Source organism: Ambystoma mexicanum, chromosome 11, assembly GCF_040938575.1.
Source record: "Ambystoma mexicanum isolate Mex_15411 chromosome 11, UKY_AmexF1_1, whole genome shotgun sequence".
Classification (NCBI taxonomy): domain Eukaryota; kingdom Metazoa; phylum Chordata; class Amphibia; order Caudata; family Ambystomatidae; genus Ambystoma; species Ambystoma mexicanum.
The window spans coordinates 939,350,715-939,375,631 of NC_090934.1; the positions used below are offsets into that span (position 1 = coordinate 939,350,715).

The 24,917-nt window shown below is 48.5% G+C and overlaps 1 protein-coding gene and 1 non-coding gene across 4 annotated transcripts in view; both read left to right on the plus strand.

The window, feature by feature from the left end:
* LRRC56 (leucine rich repeat containing 56) overlaps positions 1-24,917 on the plus strand; it is a 1,196,120-nt gene that overhangs the window by 547,718 nt on the left and 623,485 nt on the right. The gene's annotated exons all lie outside the window — the stretch shown is intronic.
* On the plus strand, positions 17,865-18,028 carry LOC138505284 (U1 spliceosomal RNA). Its single transcript, XR_011280099.1, has one exon. It is a non-coding gene; the product is annotated as a U1 spliceosomal RNA (small nuclear RNA).

Below are 24,917 nucleotides of genomic sequence, written 5' to 3' on the forward strand. Positions count from 1 at the left end.
CCGGCACCCTGCAGCCGCTCCGAACTTGTACCTGCAAAATAAAAAGACAGTTAGAGCGCATCGTGAAGCAGGCAGCAAGCGCTTACTTATGTGCTTCCAGGCGCTTCTATTCATCACACGGGCTCCATCTTCAACTCACTTCAGCCCGTCATCCGCCATCGCCGGAACCCTGCAAAACAAGAGACATCATTACTAAAGACTTTAAAGACATTAGGATTACTCGAAACTTACCGTTCGTGCAGTAAACGATGGACAGCAGTCCTCTGAAGTCAAGAGGCCTGCTCCCCTTATCCAGTGAAGAAACTGGTTACAGCACCCTGCCCCGAGGCAGATGGAGAGCACGGCGTTCACTTACCTAAGGTGAGAGCGTTAACCTTTGGGGTTCTACAGGAGAAGAGAAAGGGAAGAAGAGAGAGACATTCAATAACCCAGTTCCTTAATCCCATATTTTCTATCTGCAGACATCTTACCCTTCGAGTCAGACATACAGTGCACAGAGGTCCAGCCCAAAGAGCCAGCCGTGTGTTACACATCACCTTTGAAGATACGGTATACGCCCAGTCAAGACCGGCGCCTCTACGGGAATCAGGTGAGCTTACATTCCCAGAAGCTTGTATTCTTTTTCTCTAAAAGCCTAAAGCTTTTCTATCTTCAAGCCCATAAGTCAACAATCTCCCTCACATCCGACCTAGCCCGGAAGCCTTGTAGTCCATTGTAGTCTTTCAGGACTTAGTACACAATGTTCCAATAAACAATAACTATTTACCAAAACAACAAAACTAATTGTTTGAACACATTCCAGACATTGGTTTGCGGTCCAGAAGCTATTCTAGTTATAGTGTACCCGACTGATCCAAAACTGATTCGCCTGCCTCACAGCCCACATTTGCAAAGTAAATGATAGTCTTTTCATGCTCATTGATACATGCTCACCGCATGAATACATTTCAATGTATTTTACAATTTACAAATGTATTTTACTATTTACATACTATTGTGCATAAAGACTACACAGCTTGAGATAATGCTCAATCTCATGCATGACTAAGATACACAACACTTTCTTGATCCTTCCTCCTTGCTTGTTTTTGGACTTCCTGGATCTGCTGCTGCAATCGCTTGGCTTCTACCTGCTGCCTCTTTGCCTAGAGTACAACTACTGCTTCAGGGGTTTTCCCTGAATTCTTGCCCCTGTCTTTGGGGGTCAGTTTGTCTGGTTTCAGACCGTGTGGCTTCCTCAGACAGACGGCCACATTTCGTCAAGACAAAGCACCTCACCTCATTGGTAAGACCTGTCATTGACAGATGGCCATTCTTGCAAATCTGGTGTCAAGTAATGTATTGCTCTGTAAGGAGCGTGTATGGGTGTCTTCTTGGCTAATGCACCTGACAAAACAATGTGCTTTAAATTTTGAGTTTGTGTCCCAACTCAAAACAAAGTTTGGTGGAAAATAACCCTGCGTGTTGCCTTATAAATGGTGATGCTCTTTTTTTAGTGGCACCTACTTAGTCTATAAGTGGTAAATATTTAACATGGATACATGGTTTGTGAGAAACTGCTTGTTTGGTGGAAGATGTTGCAGAACTCGCTGCACAGGAGAACACTCGCCTCGGTCTGTGTCGCCACCACATCCAAAATAACCTTTTCCAGGGGAAACAAAGCATGCAGATCTAGCACTGTAATATAACTTAGTGTAATCTTTCTGCAGAGGTCCGCTGAAAACCTGTACCTCATGGTTAGTGTGTTTAAATATTTAAATAAATAAAAAGATCCCTTGAAAGCTTCACTTCCTTGCACTGTAATTTAACAGATGTAAAGAGTTTAAACAATACCTAATTTATCCTCCTATTTTATTCAAAGTGATCACTGGGCTATCCTGACCCTTGTTCAAACTGGAATGCTAGGCCTCGATCGCTCAACTATTGCTAACAGTAGTTGGCCCAAACATGCTGCAAGTATTACCTGTTTGTTTAAATTAGGAACTACTTTTAACCCGAATGTAAGGTTCCAGAGAAAACTCCAGACACTTAGCCTTTTTGGCTATTAGAACCAAAACATAGAAAGAGGAGGCTCCACAGATTACAATTTACGTCAAGATATTTTAGATTTCCGGTTGGGAAATCACCCAGTCAAAGAATTGTATTCTCTCATTTTCTTGACGTTTTTCAGGAAAAACACTTTAAGGATATCTCTAGGGAAATGATTGTTATTAATGATGGCTCTGATGCATGGGCACTGTTTCACTTCTGAAATGATTCTAGACCTCTGCAGGCAAATTCCACACAGCATAAGGAGATGGCGGTATGTGACAGTCTGTCATTATTTAGGTGTACAACAGTGTGCAGCCACAGCAAATAATTGTAGCCTGTGTGGTTTGAGACATACATTGTAGGGATGTACCAAATACAATAGCCCATTGAAGGGTGCTGCTGTTAGGCGCCCCAGGAAGCCCCTATGTCTTCATGTGATCACTGCAGAGCCTCGCCTTCATGCACCTGAGTGCTTGTCCAAAAGGGAGAGTGGGCAACTCTTGCAGTACAAGCCTGCTGTATGAGGAAGGGAGTTGCTTTTAGGGGCCTCGAAGGATCGCCTATGAATTTCTTTTTTTTTCTTTCTGTGATCACTGCACACCCCTACCTACAAGCGCCGAAGTGCTTGTCCAAAGGGAGAGAAGGCAGCCCTTGCAGTGTAAACCCGCACGCTGCAGCTTAAGGGCACTGCTGTTAGGAGATGTTGGGACTGTTTGGGGCTGTCTCACTGGGAGTCATTCGTTCCTGCTGAAACATCGGAACCTGACTTACCTAACTGCATATCTATACAATAGGACCCCAGGATTAAAAGGGGACACGCTAGAGAGGAATCTCTTCCTGCATTTACTCCTGCTTTTGATCTATTTCTAGTCCATGCACGCTTCATTGAGTTTACCTTCTTCCTCGATCGAATGATAACGTCTGAATGGAATTACGTGGCCAAGCGATGATTGTAGTAAGATATTAGTAGCTTTGTTTACCATAAAGTAAGCGCCCTTTGTGTGTTTTCTAATTTCGGGCATAGGAGCTTTACTCCCGGCCCTCTACAGGGGTGTGAGTGGCGGATTAAGGCTGCCTCACAAGCCATTGGGCCTTCCCCACAGCAGGTCTGGGTTTTGATGTATGCGGGCAGAGGGCCATTTTTTTATGGGCAACAGACTCCCAGATGGATGGGCTCCATGGACACAGGCGATTCCTGCAAGTCCAGCTTGGTGTTGCTCAGGTCTGTGGCTGTCACATCCGCTGCAACTCTCGTCAGGCCGCCGTATGCCCCGCGTGACCCCCTGCCAAGCACATTCCACTAGTCCACCCTGCACCAGACACGCTGTGGGGTCCACCCCGCCGCACAGCCGCCCGCTTGACAAATCGCTCCCGCCAAGGAGGGGCTCGTCACTGGGCCCACTGCACTCCCTGTCCTGTGCCGCTCACCTGCTCTCTACAGGTCAGCCCTAGTTGCGCTCCGCCACCACCAGCGGCTCCAGGTTGGCTCCTCTGCACTTGATGTCACTGCCCAGGCGCTGGATCACTGTCGGGCCCAGAAGCTGTCAGTGGCGAGCGCCAATCTTTCCACCGAGCTGCCATTAATGGCCTGCAGCGGTCCCCATGCCACACTATTGAGGGTTTCTAACGGACGCTGCAGTTTCCGTCACCTGCAGGGGTGGTGTAAAGGGCTAAATGGTTGCTGCCATCAACATGTCTCGGGCGGTGGACAGAGAGGGCTGAGGGTGCACGTATCACCTCTCTGACATCTTGGCCATGCCCAGTGAATCAATGTTTAACTAACCCGCCGAAGAAACATCTTGCAAGGAAATATGTCATGGTTTACCCTAATTGTCTTCAACCCCAGCCACATAATAGGCATTCTCGATTAAAAAAAGATGAGGAGACTCTATATGCCATTGTCATGCTTGTCCTTTATAAAGGATATAGGAGCTAAACAGCGTGGCAAATCTATCACAAGCCTGAAATATACTAAACACTCAAACACCTAATTATATTGCGAGGAGCTTGAGGCACTCCGATTTCAATGGCTGCGTTCATTTATATAAAATTGTGTAATGCTAAAAGATTAGGCTTTTGGTTGCACTGTCTTGGTGGGCAACAATATTGACGATCACATTAATGCATTTATGGACAAAGATTGACATTTGACAAATGTACAATTTCTAGGCTTTCACTTGACTTGGCCAATCGTAGCTGTCCCCATGAGGATTCCATGGTCACAAAAGCACACTAAAATGCCAGCAAGGACCGTATCCCAGATGCACCTGAAATCAGAGGGATTTCTACACGTAGTGATCTGCTGACACAGCTCCTCTTTCCTGTACACGCGCTGGACGTTTTTGACCTACTCATGCACATCACTCATACATCAATGGCCCCCTTGTTTGATTCATAACACGGGGACAGACATGTCCACCTGGACTGACAGATCCCTGCCTCACTCGCTATTTAGAGTTGCACCCCAATAGGGGATGAGACATAGAGTTTTAACCCAAGGGGTCACTTAACTCATGCCTTGAGGAAGGCTGCCCACATTACCAGCACTGCCGAAACCTGATCTTTTCACAGGCGTCTCCCCCAGTCCACAATACCAAGCCACTTTTTCACGTTAGGGGGGAGAGTTTATGAACAATTTCAGAATTAAATGAATATAGAAATCTCCAGAATGGGGTCTGGCATGGATTCACATGCTCATGAATATTCCCAGTAATATTCCCCATCGTCAGGCTGGGAATCCTCTGTAAAAAAAAAAAAAAAAATTCACTTTCACTTACAAACTGTATATCTCCTCTAAACCAATCACTGTCCTCTGGGTCATATTGCACCCATCCAATGACAGTTCTCCCCCCCCCTAAGCCCCTCCTCTGGCAGCCATCTTCAGATTTGTACTGCACGCTTCAGTTTTGAGTCCTGCGAGCTACTTCTATGTTTTTTTGTGGGTTTTTTTGCAGAAAAAGGTTCTAATTTCGTTTCAAATGATCCCATGTGCTCTTCTCTCCATCTGCCGACAGCTGGGACCTGTTGTCCGTGAATTTCAGCACAACCCAAGGGCGAAGATCGACAAAGTTTCGTCGAAGTTTCCAGAAGGCCATCAGGCTTACTTCGCGCCCTCTGACCATGACCAAGGAGAAGAAGGAAGGCAGATCCCTCTTCAAGACCTGTACCAAGTGCGGGCTACAGAACATATTTGTGGAGGACAAGCACCTGCAATGTCTCGGTCTTCATCTGGACCACAAGGAAGGAGAGTGCGAGATCGGCCTTGGCTTCTCCGAAAAGACCACAAAGGATAGGCACACTAGATTAGCGGTGTGGTTGAACACCAGGGCCTCTGCTGCGTGCTCCGTGCAGGGTCATGCCTCACACAGGACTTGACGGTCCTAGGAGCGGGCTTCTAAGTCCTTTGAGGGTGCCTCATCGTGGGAACCCAAGACAAGGCCAAGCACCACAAGTCCAGTTCCATCGGGGTCGCCGCGCATTCGGGTCCCTCAATGGACAGAGCACGATCAACATCACCATCCGCCTCCATCGCCAGCCAGTGATCGAGCTCCCCCTCGAAAAGGAAATCGTCCAATACCGCTAAGCTGCAGGAGAAGCCAAGGATGGAGGAGAAGACGGCTGATCAGTCCAAGAATGCCCAATCGGCCCAGGAGAAGTCTTTGTCGATGATAGAGCGGGTGGCGGCGGCTCTCACAAAGGCTAAACAGGCTGACCTTGTAAAGGTAACCCCCACAGCGCAGAAGGTTTCCCTGCCTCAGAGGTGGGAAATCACTGCAGTGTCTGTGGCGAAGAGAATGCGGTCTCTGAGCCCGGCTCCGACCGCTCAGGATGGAAAAGGGGGGCTGGCAAGGAGGCCCCGACCAGCCCAAGGCGTGTCCCAGGTCATGGAATTTTCATCCACAGACGATGAGGACCTGGAGTCCTTACACACGGTCCATGAGGACGTGGAGGATGACGACAGCGATGACGGCGCAGGGCCTAGTGTTCTGATCATGCCAGCTCAGCCGAGGGATGTATCTCTGGACATCCTGTCCTCCCTCCACACTCTGGTGTCGGAGATCCAGAAGAGGATGCCACAAGGGCCTGTTCCAATGGTCCCCCAGGCCACCGACCAACTGCTGATGAAGAGGATGCGCCACCCGACGCCCCCATTTCAACCACCACATCCATATCGTGCCCCTCTCCCCCACCACAATTGTCGGAGTGGGCAGCGGGTCCGCGCAGTCTAGGGCGACCCCTCCGGACGAGGTGAGGTTGTTCCATTCCATGATCGCCAGAGCCTCTGAGCTGTTTCAGCTGGTGCTCGAAGAAACCAGGAAGGAGGGTTTCCTGTGAGGCGTGAGTCCAAGAGGAAGACAATCATGGCGGTGCCTCACCTGGAAGACATCTGGGAGGAAAACCTGGCCCTCTTGAAGAACCCTTGCATAGCTCCAGCCAAGCGGGTTAGGCTGGAGAATAAGTACTGGGTACCGGAATCCTGAGGTCGCAACCATTGTCGGATTCAGTGGTATCGGCAGCCATGAGGAAAGGGTCATCTAGCCTGTCCTCCTCTTCAGTCCCTCCAGACTGCGAGGGTAAGAAGATGGACATCATGGGGAGGAAAGTGATTAAGACTGGGCGACCACCATCTAGGCGATCCTAGCCAGGTGCGACAGGGAGCTATGGTACAAGCTGGGTCAGATTTTTGGAGTTCCTCCCGGGTGACAAGAGGATGAAGGCGATCGCCCTCTTCCAGGAGAGAGAAGTAGCTTCGGATCACGCCATCACAATGGCGCTGGACATTGCTGGCACAGTGTTCCGGCAGATGGGGAACAGTGTCTGGCTTCGTCGCCAAAGCTGTTTGAAGGCCACTAATTTCTGTCAGGAGGTCCAAATGAAGGTACTGGACATGCCTTTCAACAGAGATAACCTTCTCGGGAAGGCTGTCGACGAGTCCATACAGGCCAATAAGGTGGATACGGAGACTGCCCGTTTCCTAGGCACCCTTCAGCAACACTGCTCTTCCATTCGCTCCTCCAGAGGAAAGTTGGGCAGGTCTTTCGAAAGGTTTCTCCTTCACGTAACGGTAGCCTTCCACATCCATGAACCGGGAAGCCCACAGAGGCCTTTCTCAGGCCTACATTGGAGGAGGACAGCGTTGCCGTCGCCACCAGGGCAGAACGCCGGCGCCTTAACAAGCCTGAACTGGCTAAGATGTTGGGCCCCCACCAATGCACCCCGGTGGGAGGCTGGCTGACGAGGTTCGCCAATGAATGGGAAAAGATCACCATTGACGGATGGGTGCTGGACGCTCTTGCCCAAGGGCATACCCTGGAATTTCAGCACAGGTGACCGTGGATCACACTAGTAGCCCGTCAGGAGCAGCACGTCCCGCAGCTCTTGGATGAGGTAAGAGCCATGCTACAAAAAGGGGCATTAGAGCTGGTTCCCCCGCTACTCGGCCTCTGGAGTTTATTCCAGATACTTCTTGGTAAGAAAGAAGACGGTGGGCTGGAGGCCCATTCTAGACCTACGACATCTGAACATGTACCTCAAGTCTCATAACTTCAGGGTGGTCATGTTTCAGCATGTGCTCGGCCAACTGGAAACAGGGGATTTCTTGAAGTCGCTGGACAAGGAGGACACTTACTTCCACATCCCCATTCACAGAAAACACCAGAAGTTTCTGCGCTTTGTAGTCCAGGGACAGCACTACCAGTTCAAGGCTCTGCCCTTTGGCTTGAAGTCCGCTCCCAGAGTGTTCACGAAGTGCCTGTCACCGATGGCAACCCATCTGCATCTATGGGGGATTCACATATACCCATACCTCGACAACTGACTTGTCCTGGCCCGCTTGCTAGAGTTGCCCGCCGGACACACTGAGGCAGACGTCAAGCTTCTGACAGACCTGGGATTTGCCATCAATTATCCAAAGTCCTGCTTGACACCATCGCAGAATGCGCTGTTCCTGGGGGCCAGACTCAATACAGTGTCCTGCCTAGCATCGCCCTCGGAGGAGAGGGTAGCGGCCATTCAGTGGAAGGTGCAGCAGCTGTTGTCGAAGAAGACTGCCACGGTGCAGACTGTCAAGTCGTTGCGTGGCATGATGTCGTCCTGCATCTACCTCATCCGGCTCTGCAAACTACAGATGCAACCTATTCAGGAGTTCCTGGATGGTCGCTGGGTACAAGTGTCCGGAAACTTGGCTGTCAAGATCACTCTGGACACCGAGTTCCGTCGGACGATAAGGTGGTGGGGCGTCCACTCCAACATTACCCAGGGCACAGGGTTTCAGAACTCTCCATTCTGGGAAACGGTTACCATGGACGCTTGGCTGGAAGGCTGGGGAGCCGACACCAGATGCCTGCATGCCAGAGGTCTGTGGCTGCCAGAGGAGAAGGATCTCGATATCAACGTCCTGCAGCTACGAGCAGTGTTCTGGGCCCTAAAGTAATTCTACCGTCTCTGATGGGCAAGGTGTTGAGGATCTTTTCAGACAACACCACCACGATGTTCGACATCAGGAAACAAGGGGGTCCTCGACCTCCAGCGCGCTCCAGGGAAGCGCAGGACCTATGGCGCTGCACCATCAGACAAGACATGTTCCTTGTCCCGCTTCACCTAGTGGGAGTCAAGAACACCATTGTGGATTCCCTCAGCAGGGAATTGCGCTCCTGCCACGAGTGGGAACTTCAGCAGGACCAGGTGGACCACATCTTTGCCAAGTGGGGCAGGCTCCAGATCGAACTGTTTGCGATGCCGGCTAACTCCAAATGTCAGAAGTTTGCCAGCAGGTTCCACCAACCGAGGAGCCTGGGGGACGCGTTCTCCTTCCCGTGGCAAGGGATGTTCCTGTACCCAATTCCTGCATTGCCTCTCCTGCTATGAGTCATCAATACACTCCGTGTCAGTGCAGGAGGATACTCATCTTCCTGGCGTGGCAGAAGCAGATTTGGTATCCGGACCTTCTCAGCTTGTCAGCGTCGCCTCTGATCCAAGCTACCAGAGGTCCCAGATCTTCTCGCCGGAGAAAGAGGCGCAATCCTGCATCATGAAGCTGGATCGCTCAACCTGGGGGCTTTGTTCCTGCAGCCCTAGAGTTTGGAGGACATGAGTTGCCTGCAGACTGCATGGAGGTCCTCGCCAAGGCCAGGGCATCGTCGACTTTAAAGTGCTACGTTCACAAGTGGAAGCGTTTCACTATGTGGTGCCGGTCGCAGAAGATCCCCTCTGAGGGTCATGGCCCCGCAGGTCCTTCCATATTTGCTTTCCTTGGCCAAGGTCAGACTGGCGCACGCCTTGATCAAGATACATCTGGCGGCTATCTCCGCTACACCAGGTCTCCAGGAAGGTCTTCTCTTTGGTCAAATCGACTCATCAAGGAATTCCTCAAAGGACACTTTCGCTCTTTCCCGCCAGTGAAGGCTCCTGCCCCGGCATGGGAACTCAACGTGGTGATGACAAGGCTCATGGGGGGCCCCCTTCCAGCCTATACATCGGGCCCCTCTTAAGTTCCGTTCATGGAAAACTACTTTCCTTATGGCCATCACCCCTTGTATTGTATTGTACTGAAACCTGTAGAGCGCGATCAAGAGCAAAAGGCATCAAGGCGCTAAGAGAGGAAAAGAGAACTGCAGACAGAGGAGTTAAAACAGAAAGGTTTGCTGCGGAGGAAGCCAAGCTCCTGACCAGTGGAAGAGTGGGAAAGAAGCCAGCAGTAGCATGAACTCAGAGAGGTGGACCATGTGGTCCTACAACTGCGCCGGAGCTGTGTGGCCCAAGTCTAGGCGGAGCCGCAAGAACGAAACGGTGAGCAGAGTGAAGGAAGCAAGTGCTGAAGTAACGCTAGCCAGCCCATCACCCTAGGAAGAACCAGTGACGCTGTACCGACATGTAACAGGTAGCGGGCGACACAGTAACCCCTATAGGGCCGCTCAAGAATCAAGAAAGCCTTCAGAGTGATCTCCCTCATCACAGCAGTGACACCCAGAAGAACCTAGAGTCAAGAGAGCCTCAGGAATACTCTCCATTGTCTCAGTTGTGAGATCAAAAGATCTAAGGGTCAAGAGTGCATCGGGAGGAATCTCCCTCGCCACAGTGGTAATCCAATCAATAGTCAAGAAGATACTAGACAACAAGAGCTGTCTGGAAATAATCCTCATAGTGTCACAAGACTGGGAAGAATTGCTGGAACGGTAAAGCAAGCCTTCAGGAGCCCTTTGGAAGATGTGAAGAGACTTTTGAGGATTATTGCAAAAGTCTATCCTAGGACAGCCCTCAAGACTGTGGAAGGTGGGTCCGGAGAAGGGAGTCCTTCTCCTTGACATACTCTCTTTGTTGAATCAGAAACTAAAGCAAAGGATTGTTGCTAAAGAGATAAAGACTAAGCCTGTTCCCCAGGAAAAGTCTGTCATTCTTGAGGTACTGTTTTCATTTGGATGCTGAACCCTTTTGTATATTAGTGGTAGGGTTAGAGTGGGTTTTTGGACATAGGACGGACACTTTTTATTTGAACAAACATCCTGAGGACGAGCACACGAGTAGATATGTGTTTAGGTAGAGAAAACCATGTTTAGTGGTAGGTTATTTTCTTTATTTCTTAAATAAAACGTTGTTGAAACATGCCACCCCTTTGTCTGACTCCTTATTCCACCACGCCACAGGGTGAAATCACACTCTAGGGAGCACCAGTAGTCTATGGAATTCAAATCAACTTGTACATCTGCTAGATACGAGTTAAATCAATGAATGGGTGCAGCACCAGCCTGAAGAACTAGCATCAATCTGATACCAATATTTTAAAATCGATCTTAGAATGTGATAGAAATGGGTGGAGCAGCAAGCACTCAATTGATGCAGAATCGTCTATTAATGCAAAGGTTCTTTGTATGAGGTTCAGTGAATGTGTCAGAGTAATAACAGTTCGAGTTCAAACATTTTATGAATGAAGTAGACACATGATGCCTCACGGACGGGCATTACAGGGCTTTACATTCTCGCTCATCCTGTGTTTCTTAGTGCAGGTTGAGTTTTACCAGCACCTCAACTTCAGAACTTTGAACACAGCCCAGTCTTGAAGTACATTTGTTGTGCGGCCTGTGTTGTAAATGTGGATTTGAAGCTGACATACTTAGCATGTAAGCTAGCCAAACACCGATCATGGAAGAGCCACCAGTCTTGTCTTTGGTTTAGGGACAGATGTTCAAAGCATCACAAAACAGTGTGTTTTTTCATTAGTTCCTGCTCTCTCATCCCCTTCCTGCACTTAGCATTACGGTTTGGCAGCCACTTTTAAACAGAATCTCAGGAGGGAAAAACACACAGGTTTATGCAAAAGAGTATGTTGCTGAACTGGGTATTCTCTTCAAACCTTTTTGTTTTTGTTCACGGGTTATGCCTCTGGCCGCACAGATATAAATACTGCTCACATATTCATTTATTGGTTTGCAAAAAGCTGGCCAGTGATGGAAAATGTCACTATCCATTCTGTGCCAGTGGCATTAGTTAAAGCTTTGCTAATATAAGCCTCTTGGCAAAAGAATATATATATATATATATATATATATATATATATATATATATATATATATATATATATATATATATATATATATATATATATATATATATATATATATATATATATATATATATATATATATATATTAGTGCTGAATATGACCTAAGCTTTTTGCGAATGCAAATATACGTTGTAACATCTAAGGTTCAGGTGCTGTGTGTGATAATTGGACTGCTTTGCTAGCACCTTAAGCAGGTTTCATTCATTGTTAAGGGTTGTTAATTGTATCGTTATCTTCATCTCACACTGTTGATTCAGCTGTCCATGCCAGTGTAGAATAGCTAGTGATTGCTGCACAATGCAGCTCAACAACTTTTATGACAGAAGGCAAAGCGCGCCATTTTCTTTCTTTCTCAATATGAAGGAAATGCAGCTGAAGTATCCAAATGCCTCGGAATGTACTCCTGACACAAGATTAAACTTTGGTGCAGGAGATAGATGCTTTTCTTTTAGTACAATAAAGGAGGGTTCAAAATCTGTACACGCCACTTGCCAATGGCAAGCAATGATGTACTCTGGGCGAGTAAACAATTCTGTGTTCCTGTTGCAACAAATTAAGGGAGGGAGTGACTTTTTATGCCTGGCTGGGAGCTTGCAACTTCACATTTTAAACCCACGCAATGAAGTAACCTTAATTTGCGATTTTTCAATTATTCGTATCATACATTTCATGTGCTTGGTGGTTGCCAGTTTAAGGGTAGTTAGCTCACCAGCAGATGCTGTAACTGCCTTATAGGTACTTTATGAATATATCTAAACCTTTTGGCATCTGGAACATCTGAACATAAAGAATGGCATACCTGCCATTTGGGTTTATAGATCAAAATATCCAGCCACAAAGAGGATACCTAATCCCCCCAGCAAGTCAGTAATGAGTCTGACCACTTTCATTATGTTTTCCTATTCACAAATTGGGAGAACCGAATGGATATCAAAGAAGTAAAGTCCATCATTTAGGCAGTGTACTTTCTCTGCAGAGTTATTCTCATGGGAAAGAGGCTATCACATGCACAGTCTATCAGCCCAGGCATGTTATGACTTGGTAAGTGTTTTACAGAATGTAGTGCAGTGGAAACGCGCATCAACAAACCACATTGAAATGACTGCAACACAAACTATTTTCACAACGGGGTGCATGAAGGGCTGCATGCTTTTCAAGCATTCTTTTTTAAAGGCTTGATTTGTTTTCAGAAAAAAATAAAACGATAAATAGCTTCAGGGTGAATCATAGGGAATACAAATAGGGTGCCACAACAAAATGCAAGCATATAGTAGCAGAACTAACATTGGAATATGATTTGGCCAAACAGAGATCTTATCATGGTCGCTACACCACTCCAATCCAACGGCATTACAGACCGGCAGCCAACTGCGGTAGTTACATCAGAGGAACAAGATGTCTCTGCCCAAAATTACACCAACGAAAAATATCTAAGCGTCTATTGTTGGAAATCTTTCACATAATTCATGGAGAGGGAGCTACGCCTTGCATGAGCAGACATTCAGAGCAAGAATCTTGGATGACTTCCAGGGCATTGCAATTTGAGGTTTCTCTAATGACTGCTACAGCCTTACACATTTGGTCAACAGTTGTTTTTCTCTTGAAATGCGTGGCCTTTCAACCAAAATGTAGTTTACGCTTTTGAGTCAATCCCGTGAATTGTGCCAGGACGTCTGCCCCTTGGAGCTGGTGTATGTGGGCCACTGGTGAGCGCTACCGCCGTTGCAAAATGTTGTCAGATCACCCTTTGTCGCAGACGGTTTCACAAACGCCCAAAGTCTTAAGGATGGTTCAAGGGTTTCTATTAAACAGATAAGATAATCAGATCTGCAGTGAATTGATTTGGATTTAGCCAAACTAATGGCCGCCCCTCTTTCATTTCCAGTGGTCTCCCCCCTCTCTAACCCAGGTCTCTCTAAACCCAGATTGGTTAGCTAGCAATCAGTAACCCCTACTATCAGGTAGATAGCTCATTGAAAGCCTAACGGCTGTAGCCTTATCTATATTTATCGCTATGGAACTTCCTAATCGTGCCCCAACCCTAAAGGGTATCCCCCAAAGTTTCTCAATAGGAATGTCAAGGTTCTGACTAATGGCATCAAAGGACACCTGGTTACAGTCTCCCTCCCTCAGTCATTCCTGTTCTCCCCTCTCTTGATCTTACTATACCGTATGTTCTACTCTCGCTCCCATCCAGTCTCAGTCCGGTCATCTTCCCACTCTCTCTTCTGTCCCTCCAAGGTTTATACTCTTTCTGCTCTACTCTCCTTACCACTTTCCTACTCCCAATCCCTGATCTACAACTCTGGACTCTAACCTTACCACACACTCTGCCTATTTCTTACCACTACCTTCACCCCTCGCTTCACTACCCCCTCATCACTACTTCCACTTCCGCCTTGTTCTCGCCATACAATATCTCTAATTAACTCCCTGCTGTTATGCTGGCCTGCTGCAGGTCTGTAAGTTCCTTTTCCTTTTGCTGCAGTGATTTATTGGTCTTTCTGCAGTGCTAGAGGCTACCTGGTTGTGGGGGACATTTATAGTGCGTGTTAGTTGCTGCACTGTTGCTTTTCTTTCCGTTTGGATGTTTCACAGCTGTTGCAATGCATACTTTTTTCTTTTGGTCCTGTGAAAGACAAGAGACTCCAGCCAGAACCAGTATGGGAAGGCATTGGGTGATAATAAAATCTTTACCATTAATCACATTCATGGAACACACAGGGGCAAAGGGGGTCGAGGCTGTGGTTGGCCATGTAAGTCCCCATCTTTTGGAGTCCATAGGACTTCATAGGTATTTTGGCGGAATTACAACTGGAAGTCAGTAATTCTGCTGATTGTTGCCTATTTATTTATTTTATGGGCAGTAAAGTTGCAGATTCCCCTTTTGCTGGAGGATAATCTTCCAACTCCCCACCAAGACTGTAGTACAGTGGTGTGGTAATGGAATTACTACCTTTTTTACTGCACTGTCATACTCTTAATGATCCCTGTGATGAATCCTGCAGAGTCATCACTAAATCCCAGCCTAAAATCTCCTCCCATGTGGCCTGGGGAAGGCAGTCGCTACCTGATCCTAACCCTGGGGGTTATATTGGGGGGGAAGGATTTCTAAGGAGGAAATAGCTACCAAGGGGAAGTGATGACTCTACCAGGAGAGACACAGTATTCATATTCTTCTGAGGATGAAGATGAAATCATTCCCAGATATTTAATTGCATGCTATCTATGTACCAAGCCTTCTAATATTAATGTCAAAGAGCCTGTTATAAAATGTCAGTAAATCAAAACAAAGTTGGTGCCTCAAAAGGTTGAGAAATTATCACTCTGTGGGATTACACACATTTTCTACAATCTCCCCTTACTGTAATAACTCTCAGTTCATATAATAGTCTGACTTATTTAAAATTATTCCCATAATGATAATGCTAAAAGTACTGGGACGAGGAGGAAGAGCTCAGAGGCAAGAAGGACTCTGCATGGTGAATATTCAAAGGTGTGGTCTAGTTGCTGCCATTCAAAGCACCTGAGCGGGATATTTGAAATCCAAGATGAGGCCTAGCTGTGGAACAAAAGAGATGAAGGTGAAGCAGAGTTCGAAGGCAAAGTAGCAATGAATGGCCGTGCGGGAGGGGTAGCTGGAGGAGATGAAGCCATCCGTGGTGCAGGAGCAGCCGCGGAGAGAATCCCACCAACAAGAGTCACCCTGAAAGGTGAAAGCAAGCTGAACTGCAGAGTATGTGCAGCCAAAAGTGGCATACTAAGAAGAAGCTGGCTGACAGGGAGGCGTGCTCCTAGAGCAGCCTGTGGCAGACCAACAAAGTTGTGGAAGATCAACAAAGCTGTCGATGTTACCGAAGACCGATGCGCAACTTACCTGAGGCTCGCGGAATAGAAAGCAGAACGGACGCTGAAGGAGCGCCACAAAGCCTAAAAGGCAGAGGGAGATGCTGCAGAGAACTGATGAGTTGACAGAATTAATGCTGACCCCTGTTGCAAAGCAATAATTTTGAATACCAAACATATGAACAATCAAAGCAAAATGTATTTACTGAATGCCGAATAATTAAAGAAAACGAAGCAAAGTGGCACGGAAGAAAGTTCCCTTATAAGGTCTACAAGAGGGGAGAGTTTATAACCAGTACTACCCACAGCCAAGAGGATATCAAAAGACTTAGGAGAACTATCAGTGCGGAAAGCCTCAATCCAATACTACCCACAGCCAATAGGCTACCGATATAACATATCAAGACAACTACTGAGAAAATCTCATACCATCAGCCAAGAAGTTGTGAAAACCCCTTAATAAAGCAACTAAGGCATAAATCCCTTTTTCAGAGATATACTTTTGGAAAAGCTTGTATCTCACATTGTCAACAACCCATCGACTGTGAAACCATACTAAGGTGACAAGGGCACAACCTTTTGGGATTTCAACTGAAGTAAGCATGCAACCCAAACTGCTATCCGTCAAAAGTCTGTCCAGAAGTTATTGAGAGACCTGTTAAGCATATGTTTTGTACATTTTGTTCTCAGTTTAGGGAAAACTGGAATATGTCAGGAGCAATGTTCCCTGTAAGGTGTGCGCCTGTGCGGCTGCGCACCTTTTGATTGTGAGCCGCGCATAGTGCTTATTTTGCCGCGCACTCCAATCATCATTTGGTGATTTTTTTTTTTTTCAGCCCGCGGCCGGTAAGTCAAGTCGGACTCCTGGGGGCTGGGCTGCCTGGGGCTGGGTTGGGCAGGGCAGGAGCCAGGAGGCATCGGCGGCACTGTCTGCAGACTGCACTCTGCAGTGTCTGCACCCAATTCATCATCATAGCAAGTTAACACTAGATGTTGTTACCTTGCTTTGATGATTGCATCATGCATGCATCATAATTTATGATGCATGCAGATGCATGTGCAGCAAGCAGGCAGCATCATTCAAAATGGTGGGCGGGCCACCGGCGGCCGTGGGGGGCCGGTGCCGTGTGGTGCTCGGCCCGCGCTCTGCTCGGGCCGGCCGAGTTCAACGTTTACTTTGATCTGTGGAGGGAGGTGGCAGGCGGCTGAAGCAATTGCACACACTAAAGCAATTGTAACACCTGCCGCCTCCCTCCGAGTCCTGACCCTGGGGGGGGCAGCCTGCCTGCAGGGCTGAGCTGGGGCCCATTCACATCGCACACTAGTTGCTTCAACTTTGGAGGAAGTAACAACAAATTTGTTGTTGCACTTCTTTACAAAGTTGAAACAACTTCCACTTGTGCCTGGGGGAAGAACAAGCCAATGAAAATTCGTGCCCGCCCAGACTCAGTGCCGCCAGGTCCATCACGGCGTGATGCACGTGACTGATGCTATTGGGCCTCTGACCCACCCTGGCCCTGGCCGGGCATGATTTATTGGGGTGCACCAGTGGACCTCAGTCACACCACCAGCCAGCCCAGTGCCCAGCCCACACACAGGACAGCCACACTGAGGAGGACCACCAGGCGAGGCGACGATGACCCAGGCCACAGTCAGCAGCCAACAGTCAGCCTGCCACTGTGCTACAAGGTAAGGAGGAGAGGACTCTCGACTTATAAAAGGGTTTGGCAAAAAACGCTATGGTGTGTTTCCCCATGGATGTCACCCGGCCGCCACCCCGCCAGCCCCCACCCATGTGCGCCCCATGCTATCAGGTGCCCCGGTAATTCTTGAAGCCACCCTGCCCGTGCTCTGTTTTTGCGCCCAGGCCCTCCAACCTGAAGAAGGCACAGCCAGCAGCTCCTGGCGATTTATGGGGGGGGGGTCTGGCTACAGCAGCTCCTGGGGATTTATGGGGGAGAGGGGGCCTGGCTACCGCCGGCCCCGTCCGAGCACCGATCGGGCCTTGCCTGCACGGCATTGCCATGTCCTGATGGGGGGCACCCCACCCGAGACGCTCTATTTAAGCAGGGTGACCTGTCGGCTCAGGAGGGCCATGGACCCGCCTGGGGCCGACGGGCCAGTGGGCCCACTGCACCAGGCCTGCTCGCTATCCGACTGGGCCTGCTGGCTGGCGGCCAGGTCCGAATTTATGCAAATCTCGGGCCGAGCAGGGCCTGATGGGAGAAATGAACTGTGCTACAATGTGCCTCTTCTGCTGGGCTCTGCCTGCCGGAGCTTCCCCTGCCCGTGGGGCAGGCAGCTCTGCAGATGCTCAGGGGTTCCGGGAGGGCTGGGTCTGGGTCAGTGCAGGCCTTCTCACCCTCGCTTAGCGGGGCTTCCAGAACAGGCCCCGTCGCCCAACCCCTGCCCTCTTGCTCGCAACTCATAATTACCTGGCAGGGGAGCATCTGTGATCAGAAAGGCAGAGCTCCCAGGGTGAGGCTCATCCATTGCACATCGGGTTTGCTGACCCCTGCGATGTCCCCAAATGCAGGGTACTCGAGTGCATTATTTCTGGTAGTGGGGGACTGCGTTCACGCTATCCCCTGATTTATTGGTAAAAGAAAGAAAAAGTTTAGTGTGCGAGTCAGCTGGTTTACACACAGAGCCCCTGGTCTTGCAGCAGAGTTTCATTTGCTGTAGTCAAGAGGGCCAGCCCCGAGCAGCTCAGGGGTTCAGCCCTAATGCATTGGTGAAAGAAAGAAAGTCACTGGGACCCTTATTGGGCCAGTTTGATGAGTTAATTTACTCTGCTGTGACTAGTAGTTTTGACCAGTGTTGCTGAATAAATATTCTTTAAAATGTACAATTTGCATGTCACTTTATCAAAAAGCTCCCCTGGGTACTAATCAAACAGTATCACAAAAGGAATGAAAAGCGATTTGCAAGTGCGAGCCACTTTTTCTTTGGTGCCTGAGACAATTACATGGCCCAGTCTGACCCCGGATGATAGCTAGCCTTTGTTGCTGTGTGCAGTTCGGAAGCACCGACCCCACAGTGTCTTTGTCGAGGGCATAGGGGCATTGGTATCCCGAAAAGGGCCAGGGCAGGGAGTGGACAGGTGGTGATGTTGTGTAAATTGGCTGTAGAGACGTTGTCTGGAGTGTTGTAATGTAACAGACACATGAACCCTCAATATGTTGAATTGGGATATGTGTAGAAGAGATAGAGCCATCCCGTGCTTGCCACACGATTGTTCTCCAACCAACCTGGTGTGTGGAAGGTCAGTACTCCATGGTGCAACAAGTAAAAACCCTCTAGAATTAAATCCAGTTGCAAATAAATACACAGTAGGCCTCGTACGGGCAGAGTATTGTAGAATGAACACCTCTTTTCTCCACTGCTACACATATGGAGATCACATGATCTAAAAGTTACAACAGACCTTATGCTTAAACACTGGCAGTCACATGACATTCACAAATGGCATTGGTGAGGTGAGTGGTGACAATCATCTGAGATTACATGATTACATGATTCAGTGCTTTTTATTTAACTGTCAGAGTCCAATGTCCATTCATACCCCGCCTTCTATTAAGTCGCCTTTGTCATTAATCATGTTCATGTACTGTTTATTTCATTAAACCAAGAGAAAGCATTTCCTTTATATTCCATACATTTAGTGAACTGAGAATGGAGAAGCTAATGCTGTGCTAATATTAATGTGTGAGGCAGAATCTCTGTTCTTGTACCAACCCATCATAAAACGAAAGATCTTGCTAATGTTTAGAGATGTAAAAGGACACAATTTCAGAAGAGCTAAAGTTTTGGGAGGAAATTAGAGCACCCAAATGTCCCTTGAAGTAGAGCTTGTTGTGCCGCAAATTCGCATTCCTCGCTTGCACACTGTGGAATCTGATCACTAAGCCTTGCTCACTGGTGGGGCGCTGCTGCGCCGCCGCCGCCGCCGACCACCCCCGGTCTGGCAGCGCATCACTCAGTTGCGCACATGACTGAAAAACAGCCCGCACACAACTATTCTTTGGCGCACACAGCCCAAAAAAATTAGAGGGAACATTGGTCAGGAGACTATAAGAAGAGGCAGTTATTGGCCAGACCTCCTTCCAAGGGAGATTGGTGTGGAGAAGCTTGGAATCAATATTGCCATCAAGTTTGAAGTTAGTTGTAGGAGTTTTCTTCCTGGCAGTCGAGTGGACCAGGAAAGAAAATGATAGTTTGATATCTTGAAAGAACCTTGGTTCAATGAAGATAATTCATGAACTTGATGATTTGTTTGACAAGCAGTAGCATCACTGAGACAAGCTGCTTTTTGCTATCCTGACAAAATGTTTTATTTCAAGAAGAATTATTGATCAAAATTGAATTGTTATCTTGATAAGTCATTTCTTTTAAAGAATGTGTTACATGATAACAGAACAATGGCATTGGATTTCAAACCTGTGTTTTGTGAAGAAAATCAATCCATCTTCTAACCAGTTTCCTTTTTCAAATTCCCATTTTTTCTGGATCTAAACTAATGATGTCCATTTTTCCTGGATCTAAACTAATGAGGCTACTTTGCATAGGTCTGTTATCTGTCTACCTCCATCCCATGTTGTAAGGATTGTGCTGTTAATCATATTGACCTTGGATTCTTTCGGTAATTTGCTCCATATCTTTCTTGCTTCAGTGACTAGCAGAGCATATGCTGTCAAATGCAATCTGCGTACTAGACAACTCTCGCGATGCATCAGAGCTCATTACCTCCTCGTCCCATCTTCCTTGTCTGTCATTACACAATGAGGATCTGCCGGCCCCTGACTGACATTCTTCATAGCCAAAAACCTTTTTGGTCCTTTTTCCCCTGCATGCCCTGTCCCTACAGCGGCAGGCCCATATATTCTCTCTCCTCCCGACAAACATCCTGTTTTGTTGTCCGTCTTCAGCAGATACTGATGTGACCCGTCCCCGGAAGAAACTTGTGCATCGGTCTCCGAGGGTCAGGTCGGAGTAAACTGTCTCGTGAAGCGGACGCACCCACTGTTAAGCCACCCGGCAGAAAGTGCACAATGTTCAGGGAGGTCAGGCCCCGTGGACGGCATATGAGCCGTTGCGGAGGACCTGCAAGAAGGTTTTTACGGTCCACGAAGCTTGGCCGGTTGCATGGCAACCAGTGCTTCAGCATTCTTTAAGGCAGGTGACTTACTCTGTGTGCCGAACAGTTTCTACTGGTTGCTTAGGCAAGTGCTGGTTGCTATTTGCCATGCCTACATCGCCTGTAAGAGAGCTATCCTGGTTGTTTTACCGTCACAGGAAAAGGAAACTTAAACGCAGGCACTGTACCCTTCCTGCACCTGCACTATGCCTAGAGAATACAGGAAATGCTTGAAGCAACAGTAGACGGGGCATTAGAGAAACACTTTCCCCAGCTTGCTGTGTATGGTGCTCCACCCCCCAAGAAACTGCTGCTAGAAGAGGGGAGTGGGGACAATCCTGTGCCTGAACCAGAGTATGATCCTCTGGAAGGAGGAAATAAGTTGATATCCCACGAATTGATGGGGGCGGGGGGAATTATGGACTATGTGTGCAGCAACCTAGACATGAAAGCCTTCCACAACAATTGATGCCAAGATTAAGCAGTTGCAGTCCCCACCTAAAATGGGCTTTTTGATGTTGCCTGAAATTATTGAGGCTTTGAACAGGGAATGGGTGGAACCTGCCAAAATGGGAGTTCCCAGGTTTCTGGTGAAAAAGTATCCTTTAAAACGTTGATTTTCTGCTCAATCCGCTGCTTTTGTTACAGCAGCGGCATTACCCCCATGCGGGTACAAGAGGAGGGCCGCAGTGTTCGGAGCCCCAGGTGTGGAGTTGATGACCCTCTTTTGAAGGGACTGAGGGGTGCAGTGACATGGTGGAAACGACCGAGCGGCAGGCAGGCCGGGAGAGCAGCGAGAGAAACTGGGCCCACCAGTTGCGCTGCCCGAGGAGAGGAAGTGGGTGGACCGTTGTATTTCAGGCTCGGCAGGACAGGAGTTTGGAGGTCCCGACGGAGAGGCAACATTTACTCCGCTAGATGGAAGACGTCCTGCGGTGCTCGTAGGGAGTGGAGTGGAGACTCAGTGTGATGAATCACTAGGTGTCGTTGCTTCTGCCCAGGGTGGGGAGCCCCTTCTCATGTGGCTAGATAGGTGAGGCCGCTACCCAATAGTCCTCCTAGCGGTGGTATAATGCAGGAGATCCTCATGGAGAAGAACTTCCATCCTGGGGACCAGGATGACCACCTAGGTTACAGACCCTATAGTCCCAACCCCAGTGTCCAATCAGTCATCACAATGGTTATACCACCTCACAACCTCTTATTGGGCATAACACTATATGCTATAATAATGCCTCCAAGATGGATCCTTTTGAAAGTACTGGGAAGAAGATGATAAATGACACGAAGATGCCTTTTTCTCAAGACTGACACGAGGAGGATATGCAGAGGCATGAAGATGGATCAGTGAAACTGGGAACTGCCTTCTAGCCTTCTGCAAGTGAATAGACATTGGCAGAGTTTAAAAACCAAACAAGAAATCAGCACGTTGTCGAGCTAGCCCTAGAGCAGCAGCAGGGAAGTATCCTGTCAGACGCGGGAGCCGAGAAGTGGCAAAGACCGTAGAGCAGAAACCACTGACGGGAAGCAGAAGGCGGCTCTCCAGGACCCGACGTCCGTCAGTTCTATGAACCTAGGCGACTACAGCTTTCAGGAGGAGGTGGACCGGGCAGTCTCAGAATTGTACCGATATTGCAAGGAGCCAAACCAGAAAACTGCAGGAAGCCGACGACAGTGGAGAGTGCACCCCAATGGCCGACTTCAGTCCCAGCAAGAACCACCACCGTATGCAGGAGTCCCAGTAGGTAATGGGAGCTATGAGCGGGCTGTTAGGGACAAGAGGAGTCAAGGAGGGTAGCCAAAGCACACTGTGAGGGTTGCAAGGCCTAGAGAGGGGCAAGGGAAGGTATGGAACCGTGTAAGACTTTCTGAAAACTCAAACTCTGAGCGCATGCCCAGCGAGGGACTAAGGAGGGTGTAGGACCCCATCAGAACTACAGAGTGCATCCGAGGTGGACTTCCTCTGCACAGTGAAACCGTTACAAACCATACAAGGGTCTGGGACCCTGTGAAGTTCAGCAAAGCAAATTTAAGAGGAATCCTCCCTCCTTGTCTCGGTGAGGAGACCACTGACCACCAGGGAAGGGTCTGAGATACTAAATGAAAGCCAAGAGAGCATCCAAAGAACCCCCCCCCCTCGCCTCAGTCGGAGACCACTGACCATCCTTGAAGGGCCTGGGACCCTAAAGAGAAGCCAGGGGAAGGGAGTTATTCCACATGGTATTTTCTATTGAGAAAGAACACTTCTCCAGCGTGGGGTCTTGCATGGATTCACATGCTATGAATCTTCATCGCTGTCCGACTGGGAACACTCAGTAAAGTAAAACAGTTTGGCTTTAAGCTAAAAACTGCACTGTTGCTTCTATAGTCTATTGCTGTCACTTTGGGTCATACTGCCTCAACCAATGACATTCGTCCTCATTAGCTCCACCCCTTGTGGCCATCTTCAGATTTTTACTGCACGTTTTCATGTTCAGAGTCCTCAAGTTTCACTCCTCGACCCTTTAGAGTATTTTTGCCTATTTTTGATATTTCTTAGGATTTTGTCTTCCCTTCGTCACCGTTATGACTTGTCACTAGCAAGGATTTGTTGCCGTTCTTGATCCCAACTTCCGTTGGATCGCTACCTCGCGTGAGGCTGCAAGCTGAGTTTTGTTCTAGTGCGCACGCTATGTCAGAGACCGAGAAGAAGAACCTCTTTAAGACCTGCTCCAGATACGGTAAGAAGAATGTCTTCATCAATGACCGCCACCAAAAGTGTACTTATTGCCTGCACCCAGACCACGATGTGGAGGGATGCCCCATCTGCCAGTCTTTCCCCACTAAGACAAGAAAAGATCACCATGAGACGTTGGTATCTTGGCTGGCCAAAGGAAACGCCTCTGGCTCAGTATCTGTGCACAATCATGCCTCTGCCATGGCTTGCAGATCCAATGAGCCTACTCCCTCTGGCAAAAGGTTGAGGTCCTTTGTGGACGCTTCCAAGAGGAAGGTACCTATAAAGCCAAAGTCCTTGCACGCTCAGACTTCCTCGTCGATGAGCACCGCGGCCACAGAGTCTGTCGTCTGGATCGGCGACGGTCATGAAGGGGACTCTGTTTTCAGAGGGCCGGTGATTGGCCATTCCTTCACCGTCAACCAACACAATCCGGTCGATGAAGCAGCGTTCATATTCGTCGGTAGGCTCATCCTCAACTTCAAAAAACATCCTCGTTGATGACCCATCTTAATCATCATAGTCGATGACACCGTCCGCCAGTCCGGCAGAACTGGTTTCTGTCAGGTCTACAGGCTTTGTCCACAACTGCAGTCACCATTTCTACAGTAACGATGGCTATTTTAAGGGTAGCATTGCCTCCAAGGCCTCCATCAGTCTCGGCTGGGTCTGCGCCATCCGCACTACCTTCTCCAGGTGTGCCTGTGTTAGGCTGCTATCCGAGAAGTTACAGCAGAGAGAGGAAAGTACCACCTCTTCCCTGCCAAAGCCCACAAGAGTCACTTGTGTATCAGCGGGTAGGCCTCTTCACACAGGGAGGGACCAGCAGAACAGGTTTCATTTCGTATGATCCAGGGCTGTCTCGAGATGCTTACCCATCACAAGTTAGGACCCACAGTCCCCTCTGCAAGGTTAGAAGCGAGAATGATTTTGGAGAATGTCATGGAGCTACAAATCTAGGTGGCCTTCTTGAGCATGTCCCTCAAGCACCTGCTTAATTGCGATACTTTTCCTGGACCAGAAGCCTGATTGAGTAGCCATCAGGCATTGAAGGTAAGTAGTCATAAAAGCTTTAACTTGTTCCACCACCCAGCTCTTTATGGTCTTAATCATAGGTCTTAAATTTGCCAAGGGATCATTTTCCACAAAGGTGTTGTAGGGAAGATGAGAATGAAAGCTTTGCTTTAACAAATGAGAACAAATGCATCCAAATTACTCAAGCTACATCAGGAGTGATGCAACTCTTTAAGCGACAGGAGGAGGCTGATGCAGAGAAGTGACCGTGTTCTCACCCGGAGCAGTTGCTCCTTGAAGATGGATGCCACCTTTTTTACTACACGAACACTGAGTCTGCAGCTCCTGCAGCCTGCGACCTTCCCGCCGGCGAGACCGTCTCTATGCCCTCACAAGCGTACCCCTGATTGGAGGGAATCACGCTATTTCCTTCCTTGTGGCCCTGCCGCCGTTCACATCGAAGGCCCACATAAAAGCCTCTTTGCCTGTCCGGTGCCTCGCTGGGACATGCCGGGCAGCTGGCGCCCCCCTTTTACAAGACTACCCCTGTTGCCTTTACCTGCACACTACATATCCACTCAAGCACCGTCCAGACCTGCCAACGAGCACCACT